Source organism: Saccopteryx bilineata, chromosome 5 (genome assembly GCF_036850765.1).
Source record: "Saccopteryx bilineata isolate mSacBil1 chromosome 5, mSacBil1_pri_phased_curated, whole genome shotgun sequence".
NCBI lineage: Eukaryota > Metazoa > Chordata > Mammalia > Chiroptera > Emballonuridae > Saccopteryx > Saccopteryx bilineata.
The window spans coordinates 113,974,553-113,988,578 of record NC_089494.1 but is presented as its reverse complement, the minus strand read 5'-3'; positions in this window follow the sequence as shown (position 1 = coordinate 113,988,578).

The window sequence follows — 14,026 nt, the reverse complement described above, 5'->3', positions numbered from 1 at the left end:
CTAGAAGATTGCTTATTTCCATTTTATTTAGTTCTTTTTCTGGAGTTTTGTTCTGTTCTTTCATTTGGGACGTGTTTCTTTTTCTTTTCTTTTTATTTGGCAGACTCCTTGTGCTTGTTTCCAAGTATTTTGGTAAAGCTGCTATGTTTCCCAGGCTTGGTAGAGTGGCCTAATATTAGTAGGTGCTTTGTAAGGTCCAGTGGCATAACCTAACCTTTTCAATCACCCAAGCAAGGCACTGTAGGTGTGCGCACCCCCATTTCATGTGGGCTATATACACCGTCCTCTTGTAGTTGAAACTTGGATGTTATTGGCATATCAGTGGGAGAGATTTACCCTTAGGCCAAATGGTGTCAAGGACTAGCTATGACCAACTATCTACCTCTTACCACTGTGGAGGATCTGCTATGCAGGGACACCCTCCACATAGCAGGACTTACTTTAGTGGGGCTCTGGTACTCACTGAGTCTGCCCCTTGAGAGTGTTGCTTGTGGAGGTCGTTGGGTGGTAATGCTTCAATATTGTCTGACGCTTTCCACTGAGTGTTCTAGCTCTGGGGCCTCCCAATAGGTGCAGGCCTAAGACAACCTGGGACCACCTTGCATGAGATACAAAGAGATCTGCAGATGGCTACTACTTCTGCTGGACTAGGGAGTGCCCAGGTGAAACCAAGCTTCCAACCATGACCTGCTGCCACTAGTGCCAGGCCTGGGGCCACTTAGCAAGAGGTATAGGGCACACTGAGGGTGTTATATTGAGTGGGACACCTGAATCCATGTTACACAATAAATTAAAAAAAATAAAAAAAACTCATTGCAACTCTTTGAGGCAGTTATCATGATTACTATTATTATGCATAATTTAAAAATAAGGAAACAGACACACAGGTGGAAAAACTATCCCAGGTTCTTATGTTCCTGTGAAGATTTTATGAAAATGTGAACTATTGATAGGGGAGCTCAAGAGTTAAATTTTTAGGGGGAGTAAGAGTGACTTTATACCTGGATGGGCCTATGTGACTTAACAAGATCTGCTAGTTGTCCACTTTCTGTTTGCTTGCAGACTCCTGGGGCAGAAAAGTGGACAACTTACAGATCTGGCTAAGTCATGTAGGCTCATTCAGGTATCCTAGTTCCTGGAACAAAACCGATACTGGCATTAACCATTAAGAACCACTGACCATAATCAATGCCACCATTACTCAAGCTAAAATTTTACCTCTTGATTTCCCCGTATCAAAAAGAAGCAAGTATTGTGTTTATCTATGCTGTCATCTTGACCGGAAGTCTCTAGATTATTATTATTTTTTGAATGAGAAGACTGAGGTCCAAGATTATGTAACTTGCTCAAAGCCACACGGTCAGGTTTGAGTCTATACTCTGCCTCTTTGCTATATAATCTTGCTTAATTTGTATGACCTGCCTACTCTACCCCTTACTATCTTTACTATAATGTTTTCTTCTCTTTCCTACTTTATCTCTTATATCAATCTGTGTGACTTCTTACCTGGACCACTATACCAGTCTCTAACTGCCTTAATCTTACTTCCCTTAAATCTTCCAGCCAGGGTCTCCTTTCTAAAATGCAAATCTGATCATATGAAATTTCCATCCTTAAAATTAAATGACTTTCCCCCTATCCCTTATAGTGCTTATTATAGCATGCCAGATCCTTATACGTTTGACCTCTATCTGCCTTTCTTATGGTCACTCTTGCAGGATTCATACTCTTTCAAGCTTCCATGTGCTTGCACTTGTGGATTTTGTTGGGAAAGCCTTTCCTCTCTCCGTGCATCTGGAAACTGCTATCACATTCATAAAGAATCTCACATATAGCATCTCCTCAGTATAGCTTTGTCAGAACCCTTCCTTCTCATTAGACAGATTAGTACTTCTTTCTTTCTCTTTCCTTCTCCTGCCTTTAATTCCTTGTCCTCTTTACTCTTTTCCCTTTCTTTTTTTGTGTCTCATCAAATCAGGTCTCATAATCTCAACCTGCCAGCAGCAAACACGCATAATCCCCAGGATCACATGTGCTTTTCACTGCTCTTGGCAGAGTCATTGTCCTCCACTTTAGAAGTCTGACTTGGCCTTTCTTAAAATTAAGTGATGATTTGGCCCCTTCAAAAAAAATATGCAGAGATAAGTGGTTGCCAGGGACACGCTAGAAGTGATAATTAACTGGGACAAGCTTAGGGGAAATTCTGGGTTTATGGAAATAGTTTGTATATTGATTATGGTGCTGGGAAAACCTCTGGTCACTGAGGTATAAGCTGAAGTTGTTGGGTGGAACATCTGAGGAAATCTCCTTAAAAAGAAAGTAGACACAGCTACAACATAACCCTTTGCCTCATCTCTTTTTATGTCTGCCTGGATATTTGATGCACTGGTGAAGGTAGAGCAGCCATCTTATCACCATGAGGCAACAAGCACATGAAAATCGATGGCAGAGCAGAAAACAAGAGTTGGGTCATACTGATGGCATCATGGAGCATTTTTAGAATCCTTAGATAGCTTACTTCCAAGGACACATTTGTGCTTGAATTGTTTAAGCCACTGTTTTTCAAATTCCAGTCACTTATGGTTAGGTACAGTTCTGAACTGACATAGCCAAAGCTTTGTGTCTACACTAGTACAATCCAGAGAATCAGTAAATTTTTTCAGTCAGTGTAGGTCAACCAATGGATTTGAGATTCTGACTAAAAGCTGTGAAACTCATCTGATGGCCTCACTCCTTCTGTAATTGACAGAATTTTATTTCCTGAACATCTAGGTACTTGCTATAAGTTCCCTTTCCCTCTGTTAGTATGGCTGCATCTTCCTTGGTGTCAAGCTGCTGCTCAGAGGGAAATCTCGCCCTCTCCAGTTCTACAAGGTAGAGCAGGTTCTACTGGAATCAGCTCAGGCCAGCCCCAGAGAGTTCCTTTGTTCTTTGTTTTTATATAAAAATCTGCCAGCTGGAACCAAAATAAATCAATAGTGGCTAAACATTGAGAAACCTTTTTTCAAATTTCTGTGGACCCCTCAAGAAGTTTGAAAACAAAGATTAAAGAGATTCTATTAGGAGTCTTCGTGGAAGCTGAGAGGAGGATTGGGGCTGCCTTGGGCACAGGAGCCAAGAAAAGCATGTTCTTCATTAAGCCTGGCTCTGTCTGCTCTACCAAGTTCACCTGCAGGTCCTGGCTCAGTCCCAGGCATGGCAGGAGCAAGGGCTGGGGTCAAGCTGAGTTTGGTGCAGCTCACTTTCATCCCTGGTCCAAAGACCCCCAATTTGCACACACCTGAGTTGAGGTTTATTTTGTGGAAAGCTGTTTCCAAATTTCCTCCAAATTAGCAAAAGGCCCAGTGCCTTAACCTTTCCCTGATGATTCTGTGAGCAGAGCCTCTTCCCCTCTCTCACATCCTTGAGGCCACTTCAGTCCATTTCTCCTGCCAGCACTGAGCCCCACCTCCAAACTGGCCACTCACTAAGGCCGGAAACACTGAGAGGCAGGATTCATATCCCATCTCACAGGTTCCTGGGCTGGTGGAGTGCTCCCAGAGGCCAATCCCAGACCACACAGGCAGCTGCTTGGGAAGGACATAAGGAAAAAGTTAGAGCAGATGCTGATGTTGTCAGACTGGGGGAGGGGAGGCTGGCATTTTGTGTTTTGACTCTAACCTGCAGATGAGTCTGATGCAGAGCCAGATTTAAGAACCACTTTTCTAGGGGACACAGAATCTTCTAGTCTGGCTACATCACTCCAGTCACTGCTCCCTGAAGTCCTATTTTTGCCTGTCTGCCAGGCTGTCCTCTTGCTTCATCTTTGTTTAAATCCAACTATCTCTTCAGTTCCTAGAGCCAAATCCAGTCCTAACCATCTTCACAAAACCCTGGGTGGCAACCTTGGTTTTCAATAAGTCCCCTTTCTCTGGTCTGTTTTATGTTGGGTCCACTCCTCATTTGTGGTGACTTCACAGAACCAAGAGGATTTATCATGTCATGAGTATGTTTTACCTCATTTATCAAAGTGTGAGCCTTTAAAGGCTGTATATCTGTCATTTATTTTCTGATCTTATAGTGCCTCAGACGTTGTGTGACCCGGGCACTGGGTCTGATACTGTTACTACAGTTGTTCAAACTATGGGGTCATATTCCTAAGTCCTCTGGGACTCAGTTGCATATAGAAAAGCTTAGCACAGAACCAGGCTTTTAGCAATTGTTGACTAAGTGGTGGGTATTGGATTGATAGAGTTGGTTATTTTTTTTCATTCTTTTTATCCCCTTTACTCTTTGGACAAAATTCTAGCTGTTGTTGTGAAAATAATATAAAGGTGTAACCCACTTAGGCAGGCATGTGCAGTTGTCATGAACTACACACGATGCAACTCCATTACATTTGAAAATGAGACAGTCACACCATGGACATGCATTTAGCATATATGCTTAGCACTTAAGAAGCTATTTATTTCTCTTTAGGTACCATACAAACAGGAGGACTATTTTGATACTAGGTGAACAATGTGGAGACCTTTATAGCTTCTTTAAAAAGAAAATGAGCCTGACCAGGCGGTGGCGCAGTAGATAGAGCGTCAGACTCAGATGCTGAGGACCCAGGTTTGAGACCCTGAGGTCGCCAGCTTGAGTGTGGGCTCATCTGGTTTGAGCAAAGCTCACCAGCTTGGACCGAAGGTCTCTAGTTTGAGAAAGGGGTTACTCAGTCAACTGTAGCCCCGCGGTCAAGGCACATATGAGAAAGCAATCAATGAACAACTAAGGTGTCACAACAAAAAACTGATGATTGATGCTTCTCATCTCTCTCCGTTCCTGTCTGTCTGTCCCTATCTATCCCTCTCTCTCTCTCTCTGATTCTCTCTCTGTCTCTGTAAAAAAAAAGACAATGATATTCATAGTAAATTGAGATAAGCATCACACAAATATAAACATATCTAAAAGGCAGCTAAACAGAGAGCAAAACATAAAGAGATCCTACAGATCTTTGCTACATACAGTGTGATTTGTAAACCAGCAGATTTGGCACAACCTGGGAGCTTGTCAACACTGCAGAATCCCAACTAACATCTACTGAATCAGAATCTGCATTTTAACAAGCTCTGCAGGTGATTCGTGTGCACATTAGAGTTTGAAGAGAAGCTGCTATAAAGAACCTTTTAAAAACAACAGCAAAAATAAGAAGAGGGCTGACATACCTTTGGGCCCCTTTCATAAGGTTTAATTGATGTCATGCCCTACTTGGTAACACTTCTCTCTACTCTGAGGGAGGGGTTCCTGTATATCTTGACCTGTTTCACCAGAATCCTTAATAAAAGTAGAATCAGTCATTATTCACATATTTCTGCTCCTCAATATCTTTGGCCACTATGCTTGATTTAGGTAATAGAGTCTAAGAGATAAGATTATGACCATGTGAGGTCCATTACCATTTTTATCTCCCAGTGGTAGTAGAAGTGGGTAGACTTGCAATTCGTTTATTCATCAGTGATTTTACTGAGTATCGAGGCATTGGGAGATGCCCTGAAGACAGCCCTTGCTATGCTTGACAAGAAAGGCAGATATCAGAAGCAGATCATTACCTTCCAACATGTGGACAAAATAATGTGGGGCAAAGAGGAAAAGGTGACTTTAAACTATAGAGTAGAGTTGCTGACAATGGCCACCCTTTCCTCTCCTGCTTGGTAGAAAGGGAAACCTAGAAGGCAGCAGCTGAAATAAAAGGACAGCCATGAAGGACTTTGTGAATCTGACTCACAGATTCCCTCTCCTCTTGTACAACCTTTCTTCTCAGATGGACACAATTGCTTCAACATCTTTATCAGCTCTTAATTTCAGGGGCCAAAAGTGATGTCCTTAAATTTATTTCCTCCTAAACTGAGATCAATAGCTTGCCTTGAATTTACTCTTCCCACAATTTCTCTACTTAGTTTTTTTCTAAATATGTCACAGCATTTCTACTACAATTATATCAGAAACAAAGAAATACACCTTATCAGTGATTTCTGCGAATCTGGCAATATTGTGGGAGAGATATTTTGATTAGGCTATTTTCATTACTAAAAACACTATACCACAATAAATTAATTCAATGTCTCACACTTATCTATTAGACACATTACTATAGGAGCATAAAAATGTTAATTATTCATTATCATTCTTCTGATTATTTGTTGTGGCTGATAATTACATTGAATATATTTTATATCAGTAATAACCTTCTGTCTACATTTACAACATGTCATATCTTGGGGGCTTGTCAAGTTTTTCCCCAAGCCTTTCCTTTATTAAGACACAGACCTCAGGAGTACATAACCTTTATGTTGAAGGCTGACTTCCTTCTTTCATATAAAGAGCAAATATTATAGATTAATTAATCCAGGATGATTATAATTTAATCACTCTTCCTCTGGCTTCACAAGGGATTCAGCTTTTATTCAGCTGCTCATTCATATTGTTATGAGGAATAAATGCGGTCATAAAATATTTGTGTGCTATGAATTTACAGAACAACTAACTGAAAACCTGGTGGGGACTGTGTGCCAGCTGGGCACTCACTTGAGTCTCATACTGTGTGGCCTCAGCTTCAAATACAAGCTAATGACTCTCAGGTCAAGAAATGTAACCAATGCAGGAGAGCTTGGCCCATAAACCCAACTGAATTTGGGATAGTTAAACTACATACAAAATATTTCAGTCCCACAAATGTACCAAACACCTACTATATACTGGCACTGTGTTAAACTCTGATAAACTATTTACTAATTGCTTGATATTGGAACAATTATTTAATGTTTGTGCCTTGGTTTCCTCATCTGTAAAATGGGATAATAATAGGACCTCTTTCACTGGGTAGGGAGGACTAAGTGAGTTAATAATAAATATTGAAGTCCTTGGCAAGTATTCAATAAATCTAAGCTGTTGTTATCACTATTATTATTAGGATATCGTTTCTCTTGTCAAGGGGAAGGCAGATATGTAATTAGTAAGTAATACAATTAATTATTCAGACAAAGTGCTTAAAGTCTATTGAAAGGCACCCAGTTTGCCTGAGGTGTGGTGGGTAAGAGAAAGCTTTCAAAAGAAGGAGACCTTTAGAGATAACTCAAAATGAATACGCTGCTATATGGTAAAGGTCCACCATGGAGTGGGTAGTAGAGGACAGGTGGGTGCTATTCAGAGAAGAGGGAGAGCTGTCCATAAAGGATAAGAAGCTTGTCAGCCACTAGGGGGTAGAGGGAATCAGATAGGTCAGCAAGGACCAAGTTCTCTGGAGATAAACCTGGTGGGTCGAGCTTCGTGCTGAAGGCTCTGAGGAGCCAGATGGTGTTAGAGAATTTTCAGTAAGGAAGTTCCAAACCAGATTAGTATTGCAGGATTGTGCTGCAGCAGCCTGCAGAATGGGAGAGATGGTGGACAGAGAGTCGATGGTGGGATCCAGGCAGGGGCTGTGAAGTCTGAGGTAAGGCAGGGAAGTGTGGGCTTGTGATGAAATTGTACAGAGGCATAACTAACTTCACCACTGGTCCAAGGATGCCTTCTCAGAGGAGGGAGGCTTTTGAGTTTAGTTTGAGACAACGGCTGGCTATATTATTGGCTGGGTAAATATGAAGGACAAGAGGGGGAGGATCACGGGTGGAAGGTACAAGGTGAAGATGACAACAAGCTACACTTGCTATGTTCCCACTGCATGATAGGTGCTGCACAAAACACCTCATCTCTATTACCTCACAGAAGCTTGATGAGGAAAATGCCATTATGTTCCCCATTTAACAGATAAGGAAACTGAGGGTCTGGTTGTTACATATCAGGGCCAAAGAGCAAGGAAGTGGTAGCTGTGACTTCTGGAACATTTCCTCCTTGATTTTTATTGTCCACTAGCTGTACCCGGCCACACATTGCTGTGGCTCAGTCTGGTTAAATGGAAAAGAAAGAAAAGAGAAAGCGCATGTTTCCAATGTTTAATTTCACAATGCTTGTGGGTATACAACATTTTTTGTTGTTCCATTGTCTGTGCAGATACAGAGATTGTCTGGTTTGCTGAGTCTAGAACATGCAACATATAATTGTCCATGTGAGAAGCAATCTGTGTGTAGATCTAAAGCGTACAATTCTAAAGATTAGCCCTGAGCTTTATTGATGGTGATTACAAACACCAATCAAATTGGGAACTGCTATCTCTTAAATTGAAATGGCATATCCATTGGAATCATAAGAATGCGAGGAATGAGGACATCTTCACCGTTAAAAGGACCTGTCAAGATTGTTGCTTCGATGACATTGCTCATTAATTTTTTACAATGCACAGACCCAAACACTTCATGTTTTACCATGAAATCCATCAGTGATTTCAGCTTCCATCTGAAAACACATGCTATGATGACATGCCTATCCAACGGTGATTGGCCAGGAAGTGAGAGCTGTTGTATATCGTCCCAAGCTGGATCGCATGTGAATGTAATGAATAGGTCTGACGTCCGTAGTGACGAACATACGCAATTGCACCTTGAGCATACTCGTGCATATGACGTGGACTGCCTGTATATGAAGATGGCAAAATCGTTAGTCTTCCAACGTTAGTTGTATTATCATCATTTACAACTGCATCTCGCAAATGAATGTATTCTTCAGAGAAAAGCTTGGTCTGATTCAAACGCATGAATATCAAACGTTCTGTTTCTATTTTTGCATACATATCTACGATGTATTGGTGAAACAATTGACAGCATTTCAAAATGTGATTGTCTTCATTCTCTCAAATCATTAATTGGTATGAATAATAGTTCATTGTACTGTATTTCATATTTGTTTCTTTGCCACTGACTGGATTTATCCTCTTAACGTTGAAGTGATATCCATCAACACCATCCCAAAAAATGATTGGATATTGCAGGGCATCCTAGCATCGATGAGTTTCTACAACTTTTCTCGATTGTTTCTCTAATGAAGAACATTATCTCTAGGTTGGAATTGATCTCTGACTATAACAATTGCCACTTTGTCTATAGTTGGAACATTGGATCTTCACACATGTTCTCAAGCAGCCGTTTTGTCAGCATGAATAACAATCTTGTGTGTATCAGATGGCATCATGTCAATTGCTGTTTTGAACAAACAAACTAAATTGTTTCTTTTTGTGAAGAAGCTCTTGCAGTTGGGAAAGGATGGACCTCTTTATGCTGGTAGAAATTCCACACCATGCATTCAATTCATCATTGCCATCACCGATGAAATACATTTGTAGGACTTTATGTTGACCATCTGGGAATGGAAGCAGAGAGCTGGCTTTATGATAAATTTGTCCTTTCACTTTGAAAGTTGGCATGAATTGAGCTGTTACGATTTCTGCGCTGAACAACGTCATTTGGAAGCATGAGTTCTATTTCCTGATGTTAGATAGGAAATGCTTTGATTCGACGGTATATCCAGCAAGCAAAGTTTTTAATGGCTCTGGAGTTTCTCCAAGTTGAGGGAGTTTTATTTTTCCGGCGGCGCAACACATTCCTTTCATTTCTTCATTAAATTTCAGAGCCTTGAAATAAGGACACACTTCAGTCATAGTGCCAATGAGAACATGTCGGCTCAAACTATAATCATCAGCTGGGTTGTACGGAAATGCAAGGTGATTGTAATCATGTGATTGCTGAGCACGGCGTTGTGTTTGACACTGATCTGCTGTTTCTCGTTGACGTCTTTCAGCCACTCTCAGCCTGTCACGTTCATTCTGTTGAGAATGAAGCAGATCTGAAGCTGCAGAATGTGATCGCCATCCTTGCAACCATGCATCCTCAAGTCTAGCTGCACGAAAATGGATTGTAAATCGGAAACATTGAAATGAAATTGTAAAATATTTAGTATAGCGGTGTTGCTTTTATGTCCAACAGATGGCACTGTTCTTTTAATCTTATTTTTATTAATTTTAATGCAGTGACATTGATAAATCAGGGTACATCTGTTCCGAGAAAACATCTCCAGATTATTTTGACATTTGATTATGTTGCACACCCCTCACCCAAAGTCAAATTGTCTTCCCTCACCTTCTATCTGGTTTTCTTTGTGCCCCTCCCCTCCTCCCACCCCCTCTCTCTCCTTCCTCACCCCCTACCCACCCCCCTACCCCACCCCCTGTTACCATCACATTCTTCTCCATGTCTCTGACTCTCATTTTTATGTCCCATCTATGTATGAAATCATACAGTTCTTATTTTTTTCTGATTTACTTATTTCACTCAATATAATGTTATCAAGGACCATCCATGTTATTGTAAATGATCCGATGTCATCATTTCTTATGGCTGAGTAGTATTCCATAGTATATATGTACCAAAGCTTTTTAATCCACTCATCCACTGACAGACACTTGGGCTGTTTCCAGATCTTCGCTATTGTGAACAATGCTGCCACAAACATGGGGGTGCATTTCTCTTTTGGAGCCGTTCTATGGTGTTCTTAGGGTATATTCCTAAAAGTGGGATAGGTGGGTCAAAAGGCAGTTTGATTTTCAATTTCTTGAGGAATCTCCATACTGTTTTCCACAGAGTCTGCACCAGTCTGCATTCCCACCAGCAGTGCAGGAGGGTTCCCTTTTCTCCACATCCTCGCCAGCACTTATTCTGTGTTGTTTTGTTGATGAGCGACATTCTGACTGGTTTGAGGTGATATCTCATGTGGTTTTAATTTGCATTTCTCTAATGATTAGTGATGTTGAGCATTTGTTCATATGCCTATTGGCCATCTGTATGTCCTCTTTGGAGAAGTGTTTATTCATTTATTTTCCCCATTTTTGATTGGATTGTCTGTCTTTCTGGTGTTGAGATTTATAAGTTCTTTATAAATTTTAGTTGTTAACCCCTTATCAGACATATTGTCAAATATATTCTCCCATTGTGTAGTTTGTCTTTTAATTCTGTTCTTATTGTCTTTGGCTGTGCAAAAGCTTTTTAGTTAGATATAGTCCCATTTGTTTATCCTGTCTTTTATTTCACTTGCCCTTGGAGATAAATCAGCAAATATATCACTGTGAGAGATGTCGGAGAGCTTACAGCCTATGTTTTCTTCTAAGATGCTTATGGTTTTACGGCTTACATTTAAGTCTTTTAACCATTTTGAGTTTATTTTTGTGAATGGTGTAAATTGGTGGTCTAGTTTTATTTTTTTACAGGTAGCTGTCCAATTTTCCCAACACCATTTATTAAAGAGGCTGTCTTTACTCCATTCTATGCCCTTACCTCCTTTGTCATATATCAGTTGTCCATAGAACTGTGGGTTTATTTTTGGGTTCTCTGTTCTATTCCATTGATCTATATGCCTGTTCTTATGCCAGTACCAGGCTGTTGTTTTTTTGTGGGGTTTTTTTTTTGTATTTTTCTGAAGTTGGAAACAGGGAGGCAGTCAGACAGACTCCCGCATGTGCCCGACCGGGATCCACCCGGCACGCCCACCAGGAGGCGATGCTCTGCCCATCTGGGGCATCGCTCTGTTGCAACCAAAGCCATTCTAGCGCCTGAGGGAGAGGCCACAGAGCCATCCTCAGTGCCTGGGCCAACTTTGCTCCAATGGAGCCTCAGCTGCGGGAGGGGAAGAGAGAGACAGAGAGGAAGGAAAGGGGAAGGGGTGGAGAAGCAGATGGGCACTCCTCCTGTGTGCCCTGGCTGGGAATCAAACCCAGGACTCCTGCACGCCAGGCCAACACTCTACCACTGAGCCAACTGGCCAGGGCCCCAGGCTGTTTTGAGTACAATGGCCTTGTAGTATAACTTAATATCAGGGAGTGTGATACTTCCCACTCTACTTTTTTAAGATTGCTGAGGCTATTCATGGTTTTTTTTGGTTCCATATAAATTTTTGGAATATGTGATCTATATCTTTAAAGTGTGTCATTGGTATTTTAATTGGTATTGCATTGAATTAATAAATTGCTTTGGGTAATATAGACATTTTAATGATGTTTATTCTTCCTAACCATGAGCATGGTATATGCTTCCACTTGTTTGTATCTTCCTTGATTTCTTTTATCAATGTTTTATAATTTTCCGAGTACAAGTCTTTAGTCTCCTTGGTTAAATTTACCCTAGGTACTTTATTTTTTGGTTGTAATAGTGAACGGGATTGTTTCCTTAATTTCTCTTCTGACTGTTCATTGCTGGTGTATAAAAATGCCACTGATTTCTGAGTATTAATGTTATATCCTTCCACTTTGCTGAATTCATTTATCAGGTCCAGTAGTTTTTTGACTGAGACTTTAGGGTTTTCTATATACAATATCATATCATCTGCAAATGATGATAGTTTTACTTCTTCTTTTCCAACTTGAATGCCTTTTATTTCTTCTTGTCTTATTGCTGTGGCTAGGACTATGTTTAATAAGAGTGGTGAAAGGGGGCACCCCTGTCTTGTTCCTGATCTTAAGGGGATTGCTTTTCATTTTTGCCCATTGAGTATGATGTTGGCTGTGGGTTTGTCATAGATGGCTTTTATCATGTTGAGGTATCTTCCCTGTATTCTCACTTTGTTGAGAGTTTTGATCATGAATGGGTGCTGGATTTTATCAAATGCTTTTTATGTATTTATTGAAATTATCATGTGGTTTTTTTCCTTCCTTTTGTTTATGTGATGAATCACATTGATTGATTTGCGAATATTGTACCAGCTTTGCCTCCCCAGAATAAATCCCACTTGATCATGGTGTATGATTGTTTCCATATATTGTTGGATATGGTTTTCTAATATTTTGTTGAGAATTTTAGCATCTATATTCATCAGGGATATTGGCCTCTAATTTTCTTTCTTTGTGTTGTCTTTGCCTGGTTTAGAAATTATAATTATGCTCGCCTCATAAAAGGAGCTTGGAAGTCTTCCTTCCTCTTGAATTTTTTGAAATAGCTTTGAGAAGGATAAGAGTTAGTTCTTCTTTGAATATTTGGTAGAATTCACTTGTGAAGCCATCAGGCCCAGGAGTGTTCTTTGTTGGGGATGCTGTTTGTTTTTTTTTAAAAAGCATGTTTTTACCTGTCACAGTTGTGACATCTATATCTATATAATAGTAGGTATATAGAAAATAGTACATATTCAAATGCAACATTGTTTCAAAATTTCAAAGCAATTGGTGAAGAACTTTTGGAGATTTAAGATTTTGAACAAATGAACATTTACATTTTTATTTATATAGATGAAATGAAATGAGTGCTATGATTCCTTTAACTCTACAGGGTTTCATTTTATCTCTAAAATGGGAATCACCAGAATCCTCGAACAGAATCGCTGCTTGATGGAGAGTTTGTTGGTGAAACCACTGGGCTTTTGAGCAGCTGAGGTTATATCTAATATAAAGTTTAAAATTTAACTATCTTAGGACATAGGTACTCCTCTGAGATGAGGGTTTATTGTCTTTGCACAAGGAGAAGGCCCTCAAGGGCCTGCTCCCTCTGCAGACTGCAGCAGTCACCATAGCACAGTGGCTTTTCAGTCAGCAAGATCAATGGTGCTGATTGATACAGTATGTGTGTTTGGGTGGGAGGGAAAGAGTGGGACATGAGGTGGGGGGCTCTCTGAATCATGGTGAACAAGATCTGTGAAGAGATCTTGGGGGGTGCAAGAAATGCTCTAGCCAAGAGAATCTCTGGGACATCCAGGCTCAGTGCACTGAGGAAAAAGATAGGGGAAGACAATGTCCAAGTTCCTGCTTTCTCTGGCCTCAGTTTTTCCCATGTCCAGTGGGGTAACTCTCACAGGACTGTGATGAGGGCTAGTGATAATGTTGATCAACCAGTACAGTGACAAGCTGGGGACTTCATTCATGTTGGTTCTTGTCTTGGAGAAGGCTTCAGGCAACCAAGAGATACCAAGATCAGCAGTGAAAATCTGCACTACGCAGTGAGCCCTCCTGGAGGTCCGGGGACAGGGGGCTGTGACTTTGAGCCCCTGACAAGGGAGTGGGCCTCCAATAGGAATTGCAACAGGAGTTTGGGGAACACTTTGAAAGACAGAGTAAATAGATTAATTAGTTTAAAGAGTACCCTTAATGATCAGTTCTCAA